Source organism: Ahaetulla prasina, chromosome 2 (genome assembly GCF_028640845.1).
Source record: "Ahaetulla prasina isolate Xishuangbanna chromosome 2, ASM2864084v1, whole genome shotgun sequence".
In the NCBI taxonomy this organism is placed as follows: Eukaryota; Metazoa; Chordata; class Lepidosauria; order Squamata; family Colubridae; genus Ahaetulla; species Ahaetulla prasina.
The window spans coordinates 119,301,846-119,323,133 of NC_080540.1; the positions used below are offsets into that span (position 1 = coordinate 119,301,846).

The window sequence follows — 21,288 nt, forward strand, 5'->3', positions numbered from 1 at the left end:
ATTGAGAGAAAACCTAACCTTAGTCAAACTGGCTGCTGTGGCATGAGCTGAACAGAGCAGTTCATACAAGACAGTTAAAATATATCAATGAATTGAAGCAGTTCTGTAAAGAAGAATGGGCCAAAATGCTTCCTAGTAAATATGTGAAACTGATGAGATAAAGGAAGCATCTGATTGAAACTTCTATTAAAGGAGGTACAAGTTACGAAATCTCAGTGGCAACCTGGGACTGGGAGCTGCAGCAATTACGAAAATAGCTTACTCTCCTGAAATCTCTTTCTCTTCAATCTCTCTGCTCTACAGAGGTAGGGGGAGAGAAAAAGCAAGCAACTTCTGTAGACAATCCTTTGCATGACCTTTTTCCACTATCAGCATGATCACAATGCTTTCACTGTGTAGAAGAGCAAACAGCTTACTCATTCTCCAATCTCTCTGCTCTACAGAGGTAGGGGGAGAGAAAAAGCAAGCAACTTCTGTAGACAATCCTTTGCATGACCTTTTTCCACTATCAGCATGATCACAATGCTTTCACTGTGTAGAAGAGCAAACAGCTTACTCATTCTCCAATCTCTCTGCTCTGCAAGGGGGTATGGAGGATCAAGCAAGAGAGAGATTCTTTACAAAAATCGCCTGCTATCCCATCCACCCCTGCAGAGTACAGACATTTGAGAAAAAGAAATTTCAAGAAAATAAGCTATTTGCTCTTCTATGCATCTAAAGCAATGTGATTGTGCCGGCAGTGGGAAAGGATCAAAGAAAGGATTCTTCCCACTCTCTTGCAGAGCAGAGAGACTGGAGAAAAGGGAATTCAAGTGTCTATGGAGATTCTCAGTCATCCAGGTCATGTTATCCCAAAGGTACTTTTTCAAGAGGCAACTGGACTTTCTGATATTTCTTTGAAGATGTTCCGCTTCTCATCCAAGAAGCTTCTTCAAGATTTCAAGAGAGTAAGACACTTGCTCTTTTAAACTTTGAGAGCATGTGTTTATGCAGACAGTAGAAAAGTCAAGCAAAGGAAAGATTATCTATAGAAATTGCTTGGGTTATTTTCTCCCCAACCCCCTTGCAAAGTGGAGAGATTGGATAACAAAAGATTTCAAGAGAGTACTGTAGCTATTTACATAGCATGCCCATGGCTCCCAGCTGCAATATGATTGCACTGTGTAGAAGAGCAAACAGCTTACTCATTCTCCAATCTCTCTGCTCTGCAAGGGGTATGGAGGATCAAGCAAGAGAGATTCTTTACAAAAATCGCCTGCTATCCCATCCACCCCTGCAGAGTACAGACATTTGAGAAAAAGAAATTTCAAGAAAATAAGCTATTTGCTCTTCTATGCATCTAAAGCAATGTGATTGTGCCGGCAGTGGGAAAGGATCAAAGAAAGGATTCTTCCCACTCTCTTGCAGAGCAGAGAGACTGGAGAAAAGGGAATTCAAGTGTCTATGGAGATTCTCAGTCATCCAGGTCATGTTATCCCAAAGGTACTTTTTCAAGAGGCAACTGGACTTTCTGATATTTCTTTGAAGATGTTCCGCTTCTCATCCAAGAAGCTTCTTCAAGATTTCAAGAGAGTAAGACACTTGCTCTTTTAAACTTTGAGAGCATGTGTTTATGCAGACAGTAGAAAAGTCAAGCAAAGGAAAGATTATCTATAGAAATTGCTTGGGTTATTTTCTCCCCAACCCCCTTGCAAAGTGGAGAGATTGGATAACAAAAGATTTCAAGAGAGTACTGTAGCTATTTACATAGCATGCCCATGGCTCCCAGCTGCAATATGATTGCACTGTTTTAGATTAAGACAGTAAACAGATACCCAAGTGTTCCAAAGGGTGGGGGAGTGGTTATGAGGCAGATTTAAGTCAAAGGTGTGAATCTGACTAACCTTGCCTCTTTAGGAATGGAAAACACATGATTTTCCATTTAGCAACTGCTTCACTTTGTAGCTTAGTTGCCAGTCCCAATTAGGGTCATTAAGAGAGGAATATGTGTACATAAATTTAGTTCTGAAAACCTTTTAGGATGTGAATTAGTTTTCTCTGTTTTAAATTTTGTAAAGTCATATATGCTCTTATAATTCTCCCAATGACAATAACAAATGGCTATGTATATGTTGCAAACTTGAATGCCTTCATCTATGTAGTATTCCATGTCCAAGAATACGCATTGTTACAAACTCTGATAAGTAGAGAGAGAAGCTGTTGACTAAACAAGCAGAATTACAACCTATCCTGGTAATTTGATCATGCAATAGTCTGTAAAAACATCAATTTTAATCTCGAAGTGGGTTAATTGCACAGATATGGTCATTTACTATTTACATCAAGTGAGCCATCATCAACAGTTTTATGTTAAATTATCAGAATTATTTCAATAATTTAATTATTGTAGAGAAATTTTTTATCTTCAGAGCAAATTTTAAAAGTTGGTTCAACTCTTCATTCTGATTATGAATAGATGTCATTAATTGTTTAAAAAACATATTACTAAGTTATACTTTTTAGAGCTGACCAAAATATAATTCAGGTTAAACACATCAGCTAAATATTGTTCAATTATTTTGCTTTTTTATGGTAACAATTATATTTATTTAATGCATATGTCTTTTCTTCAACTTTATGCTGCTATTTCTGTATGCCACTCCATTATTCCATACTCCTGGTTTGTAAAAATTGAGAAATCACCAATCTGAATGCCAGAATTAGACAAGTATGTACAAATAATTATCTTATTCTTAAACTCAAGGTTTCTTGGGGGGCGGGATACATGGAACACTAAGAGACAATACAAAATATGAGGATTATTCCAAGATGAAGATGAATCAGCAGAGTCAAGTCAGGGCAAAAAAAGAATCTTGTAACAGAAAAAAAATAAAAGAATGAGTCAATAAATTAGAAACAACAGGAGCTATTCATAACAGACAAAGGGAAATTCAATAGATGTGTCAAAGGTAAGCAATTGAGGGAATACAGCTATGGCATTATTGATAAAATGAAAAAAAAACCACAGGGAAAGAATTCCTAATTTCTGCCCCAAATAAATGATTAATTTTGTAGGCTGGATTTTTAAACATACATTTCCATTTACTAACAGGCTTGCATGATACTCATACAAGAATTAAGAAACAGTAAAGTATAATGTTAAGAACTATAGGCCAATATTCAGTAAATAATAAAATGTTGCATACAATGCAAGGTGACCATTGTTGATACTATGAAGATCTGGTTCCAGATTTTAGGAGGGGATCTCCCTCCACCCACCCATGTAATAACATACTTTCAGTCCTCTGATGGAATTACCACTGGAAGCAACAAAATAGCAATTAGCAATAGCAACAAAATATTTAGCAATAAATGGCTCAGAAACATTAGCTTGCAAAGGTGCCCAGAATAACTCCAATTCCTTTCTACTTGCCGTCTCATTAACAAGGGGATGCTGGGAACTTGTCTATTGTGTAAGTGATCTATTTTCTCTGTCCTTACTACTGTCCTATTAAAGGCAGCGACAGGAGTGGAGGAAAGAATCAACTGGGCATCAGCATTTGCCTGATCATAGTATAAACTGGCACAAAACTTGACTGAACTGGAACATCTTCTAAGTAGCTATACTAACCAGAAACATACACAAACAGATAAGGCATTCTATTGCAATATGATGCACTGTAAGAAAAAAACGAGGCAAAATGATATGCTACTTAATACAGGTAGACCTCTACTTACAACCACAGTTGAGCCCAAAATTTCTGTTCCTAAGTGAGACATTTGCAAAGTGAATTTTGCCCCATTTTACGACCTTTGTTGCCACAGTTAAATGCAATACCAATTGTATTAGTTAAGTTAGTGACATTGTTGTTAAGTGATTCTGGCTTTCTAATTGTCTTTGCTTGTCAGAAGGTCACAAAAGCTGATCACATGACCCAAGACATGGCAACCGTCACGAATATGAGTCAGTTGCCAAATATTCGAATTCTGATCATGTGACCATGGTGAGAATACAACTGTTATATGAAAAACTGTCATAATTCACTTTTTTCAGTCCTGTTGTAACTTTGAACTGTCACTAAACGCACTGTTGTAAGCTGAAGACTATCTTTATAGTTGAAGTGTTTGCAGATATGAACAAATAAACCCAAGAATCCTGATTTACTGTATATTATGCAACTTTTATATAAACCCCTGATAATTCAGCCGTAAGCAAGAAATGCTACAGAAGTTAATAATTTTTTTTCCAAAGCATTGCATTTGAGTCCAGATGAATCTATTAAGGAGATCTGGATAGGCTATTTCCTATTATTTTTCTCAACGGAAACTTTCATCAAATGCAGAAGTTTTTGACCAGTTAAGCATTACCAACTACGAAAGACATCAAGCAAATAAGGGTACAAATATCATTCAGATAAAATATGTCTTGTATAGCTATGCCAGCATTACTTTGCTGTGCATTACTGTCACATGTATGTTGTAAATACACACGTTGGTTGCAAAATTAATACTTGATTACCATCATATTTGCAAATAGTTACTAATGGAAGTACTGCAGTTGTTAAACAAGAGCATGTGTATTTCATTTAAAAGTGTATCCACTGCATAGGAAAGATAAAGCAGAAGAAAGCGGACATTCTGACAAGCATTCTAGAATTCTAAAGATAATGGTACCAAGTAACTGCACTACTGCAGTCTGGCCAGATCATTAGGCCAGTCATTTAATGAATATGCCCTTAATATGCTCCCAAATCTCAAAAATGCCTATTGGTTAATTCATGGTATTTATTTAAACTATGGGTGTCTAACTCTAGGCCACATGGTTGAAAAGGAATTGTCTTGGGCTAAAATAAATAGATACAGGTAATCCACGGGTTACAAGCGTTCCCTAAGAGACTGTTCAAAGTTATGCGATAAGCACCCCCTAGCATTTATGAACAAGTCCTGAAACTACGAATCTTGCAGCAACATGGCAGTTGTTCGCCTTTACGAACAACTGCAGAGGCTCTGCAACATTCATCCAGCATGTTGCATGTCAAAATAGAGCTTCCGAGGGTGGATCCGCCCCTCTGATGCTCTGTCCGGGCCTACGCCCCCCCCCAAAGCTCCATTTTGGCCTGCAATGGACCGAGGAAGGCCTGCAGAAGCCCGAATGGAGCATCGGAGGTGTGCACATGGCTGTGAGGCTGGAAAGGAGACTGCTTGCTAGATCTTCACAAGATCAGTGACCCAGCGAGGCACATTGAGTGGGTGGGTGAAGCAATTGTGAGGAGCATGAGGTATTTCAGTAGGTCAGGGAAGCCTTGGGTGATCTTAGGCAGTTGGCCTGTTCCATCACTAGGCCCCCCATCGCCTTCCCCACCCTGAAATACCACATGTGCACTTTATGAGCCTCACATTTGATTAGAGAATGCGTGGGCGAAAGGAGGGAGTGATCTTGTTCAATGTACGAACAGAACAGAATACAGGGTATAATAACTAACAAACATAATCTAAAATATAACATAAAACATAATCCATTTCACACCATCACACTATCAATTCCCTTCTTTCTTAAACTCTAATACATAGCAAATCCTAATTTCACTCAAAAACTAATTGGTATTTTTTAATCTGATACTTATTTTAAATATAATCAATCCACTTTCTCCATTCCAAAATATGTTTTTCTTGTGTATAGTCTTTCAAGTAGGCAGAAATTTTTGCCCATTTCTGCTAAATTTGATACTTTACTAATCCGTTCTCCAATTGTAGGTAAGTCTTCTTTCTTCCAATATTGTGCAATCAATAATCTTGCAGCAGTTATTAAATTCAAAATCAATTTTGTCTCTATAACAGTACAATCTGGAATTATTCCTAATAAAAAGAAACTGTGGAACAAACTTGATCTTCTTTTTCAAAATGTTCTGCATAATCCACCATATTTTAATCCAAAAAGCTTTAACTTTTTTGCAAGTCCACCATATATGATAATAAGTAGCATCCTCACAATCACATCTCCAACATTTTGCTTTCACATTTGGATACATACACGGCAGTTTTTTCGGATCTAAATGCCATCTATAAAACATTTTATAAAAATTTTCTCTTAAATTTTGTGCTTGCGTAAATTTAACATTCCTCACCCAAATTTTTTCCCATGTTTCTAACATTATAGGTTGTTGAAAATTTTGTGCCCATCTTACCATACAATATTTAACCAACGCCAGATTACTAGCTATCCAGGGCTGCATGCCACCCATTGGCCATGAGTTGGACATGCCTGATTTAAACATTACAAGTAGTCCAAGTAGAGTCCAGAAGATGATTTGAATGGTTAACTAAGTAAGTAGTAAGTAGTCCTCGCTTAAATCATTTAGCAATCATTCAAACTTATGATGGCACTGAATGAATGGTAGAATGACCAGTCCTTAAAGTTATGACTATTGCAGTGCCCCCACGGTTACATGATCAAAATTGACAAACAACTCACATTTATAACTACAGTGTGTACTTCATCTGCCCCCCTCCCCCCCCCATATCTCAGTCCTTTTGGCTACACTGCCTTTGGATCCAAAAATCCCTGGGTCATGCAATGGTTTTGTTTCAGAACTATATTGTATCACATGAGCAAAAAAACAATTGTGTAAAGTCTAATTTATATAAGTTGGAACCTGAACTTAATTGTTTTAACCATCTAAAACAGGGATAGGCCACATGTCTCCTCTGCCCACCAGCTATTTCTCTTAGTGCCTACCAAGTACCCTAACATGACTTTTTTTAAAAAAAAACTTGAAAATAGATTTGCTACAAACTCAAGCACCATCTATTTACAAAGGGGATGGGTAGTATGTGATTTCAAACCACTCTTATGTTGTAACTTCCTTCATTCTTTATCACTAGTCATAGTGAATGGAACTTATAAAGCTCAAAAACATCAACATCTGGAAGGGCATGGAATTTAGCTAAAGCATTTGAAATTATAGAATGTTTTTAATGGTAATATGGAACTCAGCTAAAACATTTGAAATTATATTATATTATGAAAATTGGATTTATTTTTTAAAAAAATGGGAAATGAGAAATAGAAATGAATGATCTTAATAATATATGTGTAAAATTGTATGAACATTAATATTTGTGATTGGAACAGGAAAATTACTTAGAATGATAAAAGAATTGAAGTAAGACTTATAAGTATAAATGAAATGTAGTAAATGCAACATATGAGATTGGAATATTTGAAATGTTTTTAATTGCAAATATGGAATTTAGCTAAAATATTTGAAATTATATTGTAAAGATTAATTTAGTTTAAAAAGCAATGGAAAAATTGGGTCAAAAAATAATGGGAATTGAGAAATAGAAATGCATGATTTTAATGTTATATATTTAAGTAATGTATTTGACTATAGTATTTGGATAAGTTTTTTTTTTAATTGAAAAGGTTTTACAAGATTTTTTTCCCCATACATCTCCTCCTCCCCCCAACCCTAACCCTTCCCCTCCCTCCTCCCTCCTTCCCCCATCCCTCTCCCCCCCCACCCGACTTCCCAGAGCAAATGCAGGGTATCGTATCTAACAATCATAAACTAAAATATGCTAATTAACATAAACTCCAATCCCTCTTCTTGAACCTCAACTCCCCTTTTCCATAAAAAAAGAAAAAAAAAGGAAAATATTAATACTAATACAATTACCTTCCATTCATTTAAAAACTATTTAGTATTTTGTTATTTCAATCTCCATTATATATATCTTTCAAACATCATACTTAATAATAAACATCATCTTTCCTTATATGAATTTAACATTTACTTCATATTCTTCCCTATATTCCCCATACCATAACTTTCTAAACAATTTACACTCCATTTATCATACAATCCATAACTTATTTTTTCTATTCAAAACTATCGCTTATAATTTACGCTATCCCATGAAAGGAAAGTCTTTTCATTTGAAAATATTACTTCTTTACTCCTTGCTGTTTACGTCATACTTTGATCCTTCCCTACTGCTTTTTGTGTTTCTTCTCCCAAATTTACAGCCCCAATTTTAGGTTATATTTACTTTGTTTCCTTTTCCCCTTTTTTAAGCATTCCCACCTCTCCTTTCATCTTAACTTCTAACAATGGCAAACTTCCAGCCTTCAATACTTTAGTATAAAAATCCCTTGCTTTAAAAACTGTATTAAGACAATATCTCCTTCCTTTATAGTTTACAGTTAATCCAACTGGTACATTCCATCTATACTGTATCTGGAGATTTCTACGCTGATCCACCAAAAAAGCATATTCTTTTCTATTTCTTAACATTTTAGGAGGAATTTCTTTCAATACCAATACCTCTTGTCCCAATATTTGAATTTTATTTTTATAAGAAACTTGTGAGATTTCATTCCTAATCTTCCTAGATGTAAAATAAATTACTACATCTCTTGGCAAATGTCTCTGCTTTGCAACCCATGAATTAACAAGTAATTTTTTTCAATTTGGATTTCAAAGTCCACTGGTTTCTGTCCGATCAGCTGTGCAAAAGCCTCTGCAAAAATCTTTTTCAAGTCCTCTCATTTATTTTCTTTCAAACCTCTTACTCTCAATGCAAATTCCATAACTCTGTATTGCAATAGAACCCGCTCTTCTTCTGCTCTCTCCACCTTAATCTGGAGAGCCTCTATTTTATTTTTTAAGTCCAAATTAATGTGATTAATTTCTTCAACTCTATCATCCAACTGCTTTATATTCTCTGCCTTGGTCTGAAATTCCTCTATTTTGCTTTTTAAATTGGAATTAACTTGATCCATCTCTTCCACTTTTTCACCCAATTGTTTTGTGTATTCAACCAAAGTCTTAAATGCTGCCAGCACTTCTTCTCGTATCTCTTTATCCTCAGCTGCAACAAAGTCTTTAACTTTCAATATTTTCTCAATTTCCTTAATTTTTTTATCCCAAACAGAAATTTGAGCCTTCAGAAATTCCTTCAGCTAGTATTTGGATAAGTTGTTAAAGGAAGAAATGGAAAAGAGGGAAGGAATTGGGTTATAAATGTAAAATTGTATTAATATTAATTTTTATGATTGAAAGAAGGGAATTTAGGAAAATGCTTGAAACTATATTATGTTATAAAAAGGGAGTAATGGGAAAATATTTGAATAGGAGGATTGATTTCAAATTAAAGGATTTTAACTTGGAGGAAGCAATGAGAGGACGGGGAAAAAGAGAAAAATTGTTTAAGATTAGAGATTAGTGCGAATGGAAAGATTAGTTAAATAACAGAAACAAGTAAAAGAAAATTAAAATTAGAGAGAAAGCATATTATGGCAAAAAGTAAAATATATAAATTGTATTAGGAGATAACTGAAAACTGTACAACGGCCAATAGTTTGTTCAAAAAAAATGTTTGTTTAAAAAATAAAAAACTTTTATTAAAAAAAAACATCTGGAAGGGCCCATGTTTCCCATATTTGATTTACCATACTGCTCCAGCCCTGAAGAAACATATAACTTCAAACAAAACATGCACCTACAACACAGAATGTTGACTGCAAATGTGCTTATCCTATGCTTCTACCACCATTGCTCCAAAATCAAAGATCTAATGTAAAATATGGAATGTTTACGCTGGAAGAAAATTATAATTTGTTTGTATTTTTTTGCTGTTTTCTGAAGGGACTCCCTGGAAATTACTTTAAGGGTTCTCTGGGGTTAAAGGTTGAGAAAGGCTAAACCAGAAGCTCACATCTCTCAGCATCATTCACAAAGCAATGGCACTGGCAGCTATGGTTCGGTAAATAATTTCTTTTTTATTAACCTTAACCATCACATTATTTATCAAATGTTTATACCACCCTTCTCATTATCTAAGTGACTCTGGGCAGTTAATAGATTAGAACCATAAAACTTTATAAAAAAGACATAGTGAAAGATATTTGGAACAGGAAACTCTTGTGCAACTAAAACATACTTTCAAATGTGCTTTCGCTGATAAAAGACTGAATATAGTTGATCAACACAAAAAAGCCAAAGATACACACAATTAGCAAGCCAAACCTTCCAATGCAAAAAAGAAGTAGAAGTATTACCTTGAAGCAGAGCTTATCGCCGATTACTTCCCTCTAGTAATTATGCTCTAATATCCATTTCTGGCATAGTACAAAGAAGTACAACTCTGTAAGAACAATGAATTAGATCAGTATCAAAATAAAGGTGTGAAGAAGAAAAATATTCTATTCCTAACATTTAAATTTGGATAATGAATCTAAACTTGATTTTCCAGCCCTAATTCCAGCTTTGCAAAATACATGCCTTAAAAAAACCTGATTTTTTAAAGATGAAGGTTTATGATAAATACCTAATAATTTATTTAGACCAAAGATTTATCGATTCTCAACAAACACTTCTTAAAGCTTGCAAGCAGGTATTAATAAATTATTAAACTTCCAAGCATTCAAATACCACCTTTTATTTATTTATTTACATTTTTTTTATTCAAAAAGTTTTACAAAAAAATTTTCCCCCTTTCCCCCCAACCCCTCTCCCTTCACAAACCCCCTCCCCCCTCCCCCCTGACTTCCCAGAACAAGCACAAGGTATAGTTAAAATAAAACAAACATGTGCTAAAAAAAAAATTTCCCGAAAACTATTATACCAATTTTCCCTCTCTAGCTCTGACTTCCTCCTTACATAACCAAAATCCTTCAAAAAATTAACAATAAACATAATAAAATATATAAATCAATAGAACAAATTAATCCTAAAGTATTTAAAACCAGCTAAAGCATAAAAATCCAATCCAATTCAGAGAATATCTCCCTTATAGCTTCTATAACCATATAATTTCCCCCCCAAATCTTTCTTACATAAGATCTTTCGAGAATATTCTATTTAAAATTCAATACAACAGATTATAAAATTTCAATACAGGGAAATTACAATATCTATTCAACTTTAGTCCTTCCTCGTCAAAATCCAGTATAAATCCAAATATCTAGTCTTTTATAATAGTTATAAAACATATAATCAACCCATTTCTTCCAGATCTTCCTCACGTATTGTCTTTCAGGAACGCTAATATCTTTTTCTGTTAATATTTCAAAAAAAAAAAATCTTTCAAGGATGATACTTTTGTCTCTTGCCATTTTTTTGATGCATTAGTCTCTGTCTTTCCTTCATTACTCCTTTTGAAAAGTCAGTCACAATATTTCCTAATAGTTCCTTATGTCCAAGAATCCAAGAGTTACTGCCGTATATTCCCTCAATCCGAAAAGAGAACTCTTGGAAAGCATTAACCCTGTGAATTTTTCCATTTCAGGAGACAGCCTCCTGTAGCACAAATTCAGGCATTTCATCCAAACTTTTTAAAAAAGGCTTCTTTACATCAACTTGTTTATTCAGGATCCTATCTTCATATTTATCCACTTTTGTTATCTCCTCCATTCCATATTCCAAGTCCTGATTACATTGGTTAATTTCCTCCAAACTCTCATCCAAAACGCCTCCATTTTTTTCCAATTCGTATTTTTGAGTAATTAAATACATTCTTTCTGTATATCCTGTATAAAGTCATGAATCCATTCTTCTGAAAAAACCTTCATGGCAAAGTTCTTGCTGAAAATCCCCTTATAAAATACTTAAACAAACTAAAATAATCCAACAATTCACAGTCCAGTACAATAAGATAAAATCTCCATTCAGTTTCACTTTCTCAGCAAGTAAACGCCATTTTATTTCATTGTGTTGATTGTAGATGAGAGAAAAAAAAATTAAAAAAAAAATAGAAGTCAGATTTAATCCTTGCAATTTAAATGACTGATCTCCTGTGTTTATTCCGTCTGCTTATAAATATCCATAACAATCACTTGAAGCAGAAGTGGTCGCTCTCTTCTCTGTCTGCATGAAGCAGAGCCACGCTGGGGCTGGAGCTGCTGCAGAAGGATTTCCAGGGAACTTTCCCTTTCGAGTTCCCCAAACGGGGCCTCTAGAGAGAGCTCTACCTTTCCTTCTTCTTGTCTTTGGGGTAAGGACCTTTCCTTCACTTCACAGGGCTTAATAATGAAGATTTATGAGGATTAATGCTGTTTGGAATGCACCGTTATGGATGAAAGTTAATAAATCATGAAGTGGAAGTGTTAATAGCCCAGCAGACTGAATTTAAAACTGGTAGGTCATTTGAAACTGCTTGAATTAAGGAGTTTTTACTGCGTGGAATGACCGAACTGGCAGACACGATGAGTTTGGAATAAACTGCTGTCTTTTGCTTTCCTTATTATAATTATCGTGTTCTGTGTTAAATGCTGAGGCTAAGGAATATCAAAGACTGAATTTGCTAATGAGAAGAATTTTAATTGAAGAGATCGATCTTTTGTGCTGGACTGACTGGCTGAAGAAGATTTTATTAGGTGGATAATTTTTTTTTTTATTATTATTTTTCTTTTGAGAGGAAATTAATAGCTTGTTTATATTATAGAAAACAAAAAAAGGACTTTGTTTTGAAGTTCAAGCTGGTTTTTTTTTTTTCTTCTCTGCCGACGTGGAGAAAAAATGGCGCTGATTAAGCTGTGAGGTAATTGTGTTTCTTTGTGGAGTGAATATGACTCATAAGTTACTGATAAGCTACTAACGAGTGCAAATAAGCCGTTTCGCTTCAATTAAAAGATTGTCGTCCCTTGATCTTCATCAAGACCCTCTGTAAAATTGGTTTGACTGCTGTCCTTTGATCTTCACTAAGACTCTTTGAAAAATTGGAATCCCAGTTTGAGAAATTTTTTGTTTTTTTTTGTTTTTTTCAAAATGACTCAACAACTTTCAGAAACGCAGCAAATTGCTGCAGCTTTAAATAAAATTGGGGAAAAAATAGCAGGACTATCAGAGCGTATAGATAATTTGACATTTAAACTGACATCTGAAGTGCAAAATTTAAAGCAAGAGATGAATGATAACTTTGCTAAACAAAAAGAGGAAATGATAATGATTAAAGATGAAATGGAGCAGCTGCATGTGCATGAGGCAAAAGTAGATCGGCAAATTGGCAAAATATTTTATAAAAATGAGCAGCAAGATAAGAGAATTTGTCTTTTGGAAGAAGAGATGAGGAAATATAATTTTGTTATTAGAGGAATCTCGAAGAAAGGAGGATAAATTGAAACAGCGGGTTTTGAAATGGATTAATGATTTGGATACGCAACTTACGCTCACAATAGCAGACCTGGCAAGTGTTTTAGAATTGGATATAGAAGGCAAAATGGTTCTAACAGGAATGTGCTTGTCAGGTTCGCAAATCTTGGTGATAAGTTGGAAGTTATGACCAAGTTAAGAGAGTTGGGAGATGCTTTGAAGTTTGAAGGGAAGACTATTCAAGTCTTCCCGGATATATCAAGAGAAGAAAGGGCATGGAGATTTTTTAAAACCAATTACAAAAGTTTTGAGAGATAATGGAATTAAATACAATTGAGGCCACCACAACAATTGAAATTTTTTATAAAGGAAGGATGCGTACAATCACCCCAGATATAGATGCATTATTATATTTACGGAGCTTGGACTGATTGAGATGGAGGATTTAATGGAGATAAAAGATCAAATGCTTCAGATGGGTGGAACATACGTGGAAACATCAATCTCAGAAGAAGAAAAAGGGCTATTGGAGGCAAGACTCTAAAGGGTTAAAGAGGAAAGAAATATCACCTGTGTTGGTTGAACAGAAGAAGAGTCGTGAGGATACAGTAGGAGAAGAAGCAGATAAGAGTCTTGGAAAATATGAAGCTGAATGCGGGTCATCGCTATCTTTTTTTGAGTGATGAATTTAAATAGACAGCCCGAAAGAAGTGCCCGGGCATTGGCACGTCCCTCTCCCCATTCTCTTTATAGAGGCGAAACCGATGAGGATGTGGGGAAGAAGATTGTTTGTATTTTATTGTTTGTTTTGTTTTGTTTTTTTCTGTTTCTTATTGTTGTTTATATGGTAGTTTAATGTCGGGTGGTGGGCACAGAAAGGAAGATGCGGGATAGGATTAAAAATTTATATTTTAAATGGGAGTTATAAAAATAATGTCATGGAATGTGAAGGGTACAGGAATCAGATTAAAAGAAGAAGATTGGAGCTTAAGATTAAAAGGATTTACCAGACATTTTATTTTTACAAGAAACCCATCAGAAATCTGAAGATTCAAATAGAATGTATATAAAAGGTATGCAAATATATGAAAAGCATTTGGAACTTCAAAAGCTAGAGGAGTTGCAACACTGATATCAGATAGGGTGTACTTTGAAAACATAAGGTAATTTTGGATGAAGATGGAAGATATGTAATAATTGTTGGAAATCTTAATGAGGAAAAAGTGACACTTGTTAATTTATATTTACCGAATGAAAACAAAAGAGAATTTGTCTTTTGGAAGAAGAGATGAGGAAATATAATTTTGTTATCAGAGGAATCTCGAAGAAAGGAGGATAAATTGAAACAGCGGGTTTTGAAATGGATTAATGATTTGGATACGCAACTTACGTTCACAATAGCAGACCTGGCAAGTGTTTTAGAATTGGATATAGAAGGCAAAATGGTTCTAACAGGAATGTGCTTGTCAGGTTCGCAAATCTTGGTGATAAGTTGGAAGTTATGGCCAAGTTAAGAGAGTTGGGAGATGCTTTGAAGTTTGAAGGAAGACTATTCAAGTCTTCCCGGATATATCAAGAGAAGAAAGGGCATGGAGATTTTTTAAAACCAATTACAAAAGTTTTGAGAGATAATGGAATTAAATACAATTGAGGCCACCACAACAATTGAAATTTTTTTATAAAGGAAGGATGCGTACAATCACCCCAGATATAGATGCATTATTATATTTACGGGAGCTTGGACTGATTGAGATGGAGGATTTAATGGTGATAAAAGATCAAATGCTTCAGATGGGTGGAACATACGTGGAAACATCAATTTCAGAAGAAGAAAAAGGGCTATTGGAGGGCAAGACTCTAAAGGGTTAAAGAGGAAAGAAATATCACCTGTGTTGGTTGAACAGAAGAAGAGTCGTGAGGATACAGTAGGAGAAGAAGCAGATAAGAGTCTTGGAAAATATGAAGCTGAATGCGGGTCATCGCTATCTTTTTTTTTGAGTGATGAATTTAAATAGACAGCCCGAAAGAAGTGCCCCGGGCATTGGCACGTCCCCTCTCCCCCATTCTCTTTATAGAGGCGAAACCGATGAGGATGTGGGGGAAGAAGATTGTTTGTATTTTATTGTTTGTTTTGTTTTTTGTTTTTTTTCTGTTTTCTTATTGTTGTTTATATGGTAGTTTAATGTCGGGTGGTGGGGGGCACAGAAAGGAAGATGCGGGGATAGGATTAAAAAATTTATATTTTAAATGGGAGTTATAAAAATAATGTCATGGAATGTGAAGGGTACAGGGAATCAGATTAAAAGAAGAAGATTGGAGCTTAAGATTAAAAGGGATTTACCAGACATTTTATTTTTACAAGAAACCCATCAGAAATCTGAAGATTCAAATAGAATGTATATAAAAGGTATGCAAATATATGAAAAAGCATTTGGAACTTCAAAAGCTAGAGGAGTTGCAACACTGATATCAGATAGGGTGTACTTTGAAAAACATAAGGTAATTTTGGATGAAGATGGAAGATATGTAATAATTGTTGGAAATCTTAATGAGGAAAAAGTGACACTTGTTAATTTATATTTACCGAATGAAAACAAAGAGAATTTCTTGAAAAATAACAAAATTTTGGAGAATGAAAGTGTAGGAAAGTAATTGTGGCTGGGGATTTTAATTTAATCAGAGATAAAATAGACAGTACTAATCCCACCCGCTGTGGAGGAGCAAATAAAATGGGGATTTTAAATATGTGGATGCTTGAAATGGCGTGGTTGATGTGTGGAGAGGTTAAAGGAATTGAGAGAGTATACACTTTTTCTCTAAGATATATAATACATATTCTAGAATTGATTATATTTTTCTTTCTAAAGATTTGTTGAATAATGTGGATAAGGTAGATGTGGGAATTTTAAAGATTCTGATCATGCAGAAGTTATGGTGGACTTAGATTTTAATTTTGAGAAAAAAGAAGCTATTGGAGATATGACGAGAAATTGTATAAAATGAAAAGGATAAAAATGGATACTTAAAAATTGGAGGAAAGTTGGAGATTAAATGATAACGGGAGGTTAAATTTGAAATTGTTTGGGATGCGATGAAAGCGGTGTTTAGAGGAGAGTATTAAATTATCAAGTAGGAAATATAAAAATTATAAAAATTAAAATGGAAAGAGATAAAAATCAGATTAAAAGAATTGGAAAATCAATTTTGCTTACTAAAGAAAAAAATTCTTCAGGAGCTTAATATGTTAAGAAATAAAATGATAGAAGAAGATACAGAGTTAGTAAAAGAAATTTGAGATTTTAAATAGGAATTTTTGAATTTAGTAATAGAAATTCTAAATTATTGGCAAAGATGGCGAAAGATAAAAGAGAGAAGAGAGAAATTGGAGTTTTGATAGATGATAGAGGTATAAGATGTTATAAAAAATTAGAGAAATGTGAAGTGGTTAGAAATTTTTTTCAGAATCTATATTCAAAGAAACCAATTAATCAGGGAAAATTGCAAAGCTATTTAGAAAAGTATGTGGTGAAAATTGATCAAACATATAAGGAATTGATGGAAGAAGATATAACACAAGATGAGATTAATGGAATAATACAAAAATTAAAATTAGGGAAAGCTCCAGGTGAGGATGGATTACCTGTTGAGTTTTATAAAGAATTTAAAGAATTAATAATACCAAGATTGCAAAAATTATTCAATGGAATATTACATGGTGGGGAAGTACCTTCGTCATGGAATAGAACGGTGATATCCCTAATTCCTAAACCAGATAAAGATTTAGAAAGGATTGAGTCCTATCGGCCCATTTCTTTAATTAATCAGGATGCAAAGATATTTACTGCTATTATAAGTAATAGATTAAATAGATTTATAGATAGATATATAAGTTATAATCAAGTAGGTTTTGTGAAGGGTAGATACATGAGTGATATTGTTAGAAGAGTATTAAATATTATAGATGTAGCTGAATATAATGGTGATAAAATTGGTATAGTATCATTGGATATTTTTAAAGCTTTTGATTCTGTACAATGGGAAACTATTAAAGTAATTGTGGAGGCTTTAGGCTTTGGTAATAAGTTTATACATGTTATTTCAAAATTGTACCAAAAGAGCAGTGCAAGAGTGAAGGTGAATGGAATATTAACTGAAGAGATAAAATTAGAAGCTGGTACGAGACAAGGATGTCCCTGTCCCCAACATTATTTTTATTGGCTATGGAAATATTGACAAAATGATAGAAAAGATGAAGAATTAGAAGGATAAAAGGGGTATAAGATAAATTTGTATGCGGATGATACTTTAATTATTTTGAAAAATGTAGAGAAAGATCTGAAAAAGATATATAAGCATTTGATAGAATTTGAGGAAATGACAGGATTGAAAGTAAATTGGTCAAAGTCAGAATTATTGATGGATAGTAATGGTAATGAGTCTGAGAATATGCAAGAGCAATTTGGGATAAGGATTAAAAACACATTGAAATATTTGGGTATAGTGCTTTCACTTAAGGTTAAAGAATTGAAAAAACTTAATTATGATGTGGTGATTAACGAAATTGAGAAGAAGATAGATAAATATAAAATTTTAAAGTTGTCTTGGTTTGGTAGAATTGCAATGTGTAAGATGATGTTGCTGCCCAAGTTCAACTTTTTATTCGAGATGCTACCACTAAATTTGACAGAGAAAGATATTGAAGGATATCAGAAAAAACTGGATAAATTTTGTAATGGTGGCAAAAGACCCAGATTAGTGAAGAAAATGTGGTATCAAAATCAAAAGGAAGGTGGATTAGGAATCCCCAAATTATTTAATTATTACTGTGCGTATGGTATCCGGATAGTGGTAAAAATACTTAAAGGTGAAGATAACTATTGGAGAGATTTAGAGTTAAGGGATATAGAAATTTGGATCAAGGTGGTTTTAGATAAAGCAAATTTAAAATGTGTAAGTAGAAGTTATTGGTTAAAGGGATTAAGTAAAATGTGGAATAAATTTGTTAAAATTTTAATTCGGATATAATCTTTTGGGGAGACAATTGAATTTGGCCAATTAAAAATAATATAAAACGTAATGAAGTGATTAAAGAGGAAAATATAGAAATTATTAGAGATTGGATAAAAGTTATGGAAATGAAAGGAGGAATAAAGAAATTATTGAAAAATTAGGGTTAAGTTGGTTTGAAAAATACAGATAGAAAATGGACAAAAAACTAAGGAAAATTATTCGATAAATAGATGTGAAACTGAATTTGAATATTTAGTATCTCGGATTATGAAAGATGAAATTGGGCTAAAGGGACTCGTTAGTAGGGTTTATAAGATTATAAATTCTGATGAAAAATTACAAAGAGTGATGAGGACAAATTGGGAAAAAGATCTTAATATTGAAATACCAGAGTCAGATTGGAATGTGAATTGGAAGAGTAGAATTATGAGAACTTTATCTATAAGGATTAAAGAGCACAATTATAAAGTTGTTTGGAAATGGTATTTGACTCCAGTAAGATTGTCACAAATGGATAAAAAATTAGTAAAAATGTTGGAGATGTGAGATGGAATTGGGGACTTATGAACATATGTGGTATAATTGTGATAAGGTTAAAAGTTTTGGCAACAATTGGAGAAAATGATATTTGAAATGATGGGGAAAGTAATAACATTGAGAGTGGAAACTATATTATTGTTGGTAATTAAGGAAATAGAATTAACAAAATATGAAAAAGAATTGATTAGAATTATGATTATAATAGGTAGAATTATAATAGCTAGATATTGGAAACTAGATGTGATTTTTAGAATAGAAGAGTGGAATTCTGAAATGTGGAAATTAGCTTTAAATGATAAAATGACATGTGATATTAAAATTAGAAGTGGTGTGTATAAAGAAGATATTTTTTGGAAGACTTGGAAACCATTTGTGGACTTTGCGCTTGGAACATTGGACGCTTCAGTACCTGTACCTCGAGAACGTGGATTTTGGCAATCATGAGGATATATCCGAAGACCCAAATCTTCCTTTTATGTATAGCACAAGGGTGTAATAATGTATTTTCTTTTTGTTTGTTTGTTGCAAAAAAAAGTAATAAAAAAAAAAAACATTTATATCCCGCCCTTCTCCGAAGACTCAGGGCGGCTTACAGCATGTAAGGCAATAGTCTCATTCTATTTGTATATTTACAAAGTCAACTTATTGCCCCCCCAACAATCTGGGTCCTCATTTTACCTACCTTATAAAGGATGGAAGGCTGAGTCAACCTTGGGCCTGGTGGGATTCGAGCCTGCAGTAATTGCAGGCTGCTGTGTTTTAATAACAGGCTATCTTACAGCCTGAGTCACCATGGCCCTTAGCAGTTAATTCAACTGATCTGACTATAGCTATAGATAGACATCTTCATGACATTTGCCTTTTAAAACTCCTTGTTTGTTTATTTATTTATTTATTGCATTTATATACTAGACATTGAGGTTTGATCTAGCAGGGGAAGATACTAACATCAATCCATTGCTGGACAGGTGACTCTCTGCATGTCTTTGGATTCACTGTTATCATTCCTTCTGTACGGGAAACGGGCCCATTCAACTGGCAAGTCCCAGGTGACTGATGGTCTTAATGGGATTTCAGGGAGACCTTAGGGATTTCCCTGACGAGCTGGTACGCAGTTCAATTCAGGCCTAGTCACTACCTGTAATGGCAGGCTCCTGGTGACTTGGATCATATTGTTCCTAAACAGCCTCTCCCTGTATGCTGGTCGTATGGTGCACCTTGGTTTACCAAGCAGCTCCAGGATATGAAGAATTTGAAAAGCCATGGTGTTTCTTTGTGAAATGAGTATCTGACCAGACACAGCTAAAAGCCAGTATCAGGAATTATTTCATGGTGAAAAGGGTAACAAAATGTCAATTATTTTTCCTGTCTTGCCTTTATTCCATCTTCTGATAGCCATTTAACAGCTCTGTTTAGAGTAACTCTATTCTTACTGAATAGGGGCCCCTCAAAACATCTAATGGGCTACTATGAGGATTATCTGATGAATAAAGTTACTCAGATTGACTTCAACTTGGACTATGAATGGGCAGAGAAGGATGAGTGACTCCAGAGGAAGTGGACAAGATTCTCTGTGTTATCAACTCAGCCACCTGTTTACCAGATCGAGACCCACCCTTGGATCCTAGAAGGAGGCAAAGAGTGATCCATGACTAGGCCCAAGAGGGAAGGATGGTACTTCCTGCCTTGAAAGATGTGATGGTGTGCCGCCTCAAAAGGCCATCTTTGGACCAATTTCTGTAATGGACTATGTGGATGATCTTGGGGAACACCGGGAAGAGATGTTGCTTAGGAAACAATCAGACAAGAGGGTCAGGACTCTCCCAGTGGCTTAATGCTTAGAGAAAGAAACTAGTTTCTAAGGGGGCTACAGGATAATAAATTCATTTCATCAAAAATGGAGCAAAAATCTTTACTGGATGTTTTGAAATTTTGGTCTTTAAAATTATTTGATATGATGGGTCATGTGGCAATGAAGATGCTGAAGAACAAACTACAATGGATAAATTTGAAATTAATTTAAATGTAGATTTAAATAAGACAAGCAGAATATGAAAGTGTAAAACTGATGGACGATTCACTGTTTAAAGGAGATCTACAATTATTAGGCCAGAAAAGTAGTTTGGGTAACTTGTTCTTACTGGACCCACAGTACTGGTGGATCCAATACTTACTGGTCTGTTAAAATCTTAAAGTACTTTATGATTAGTGATTTTTTTAAAATGACAAATTAAACTCAGAGGTTTTTAAAGTTATGGAATATTCTTGGGTTAGAAGACAAATACAAAACAAGTTCTGGGACTATATTTGAAGGGGTTAAAAATTAAGACTTAAAATTTAGGGAAGAATTAGAGAGTTGGCTTATTCAATCAAGTTAAAATATAAAATTAGTTATATTTGGTCCCTTTACTGAACTTTTGTTAATAAAGAACAATGCTTTACTTTGCTTTTATTTTGCTTTTTAACTAAGTGATGAATTATGGGGAGAAAATAGTATCTGTTGTATTAAGAGATGGTAATAAGATATTAAAATTATTTTCACTTCCTGAGATTAAGGGGAAAGTTCTCCCTCCCTTTTGAAAATTTTCTTTTTCTTTCTTTTTTCCCTATTTTTTTGGGTAGTTTTTATTCTTCCATTTGTAAAGTGTAAAAGTATTTGAAAAAA

The 21,288-nt window shown here is 34.1% G+C and overlaps 1 protein-coding gene across 7 annotated transcripts in view; it reads right to left on the reverse strand.

Moving 5' to 3' along the window:
* BRD4 (bromodomain containing 4) overlaps nt 1-21,288 on the reverse strand; it is a 108,072-nt gene that overhangs the window by 59,354 nt on the left and 27,430 nt on the right. For 6 of the 7 annotated variants that reach the window (XM_058174187.1, XM_058174190.1, XM_058174188.1 and 3 more), the window contains exon 2: nt 10,043-10,128. The exons of the other annotated variant lie outside the window; for it this stretch is intronic. The gene's annotated coding sequence lies outside the window, so the exon portion shown is untranslated. The remainder of the gene's footprint in view (nt 1-10,042; nt 10,129-21,288) is intronic. 7 annotated transcript variants of the gene reach the window in all.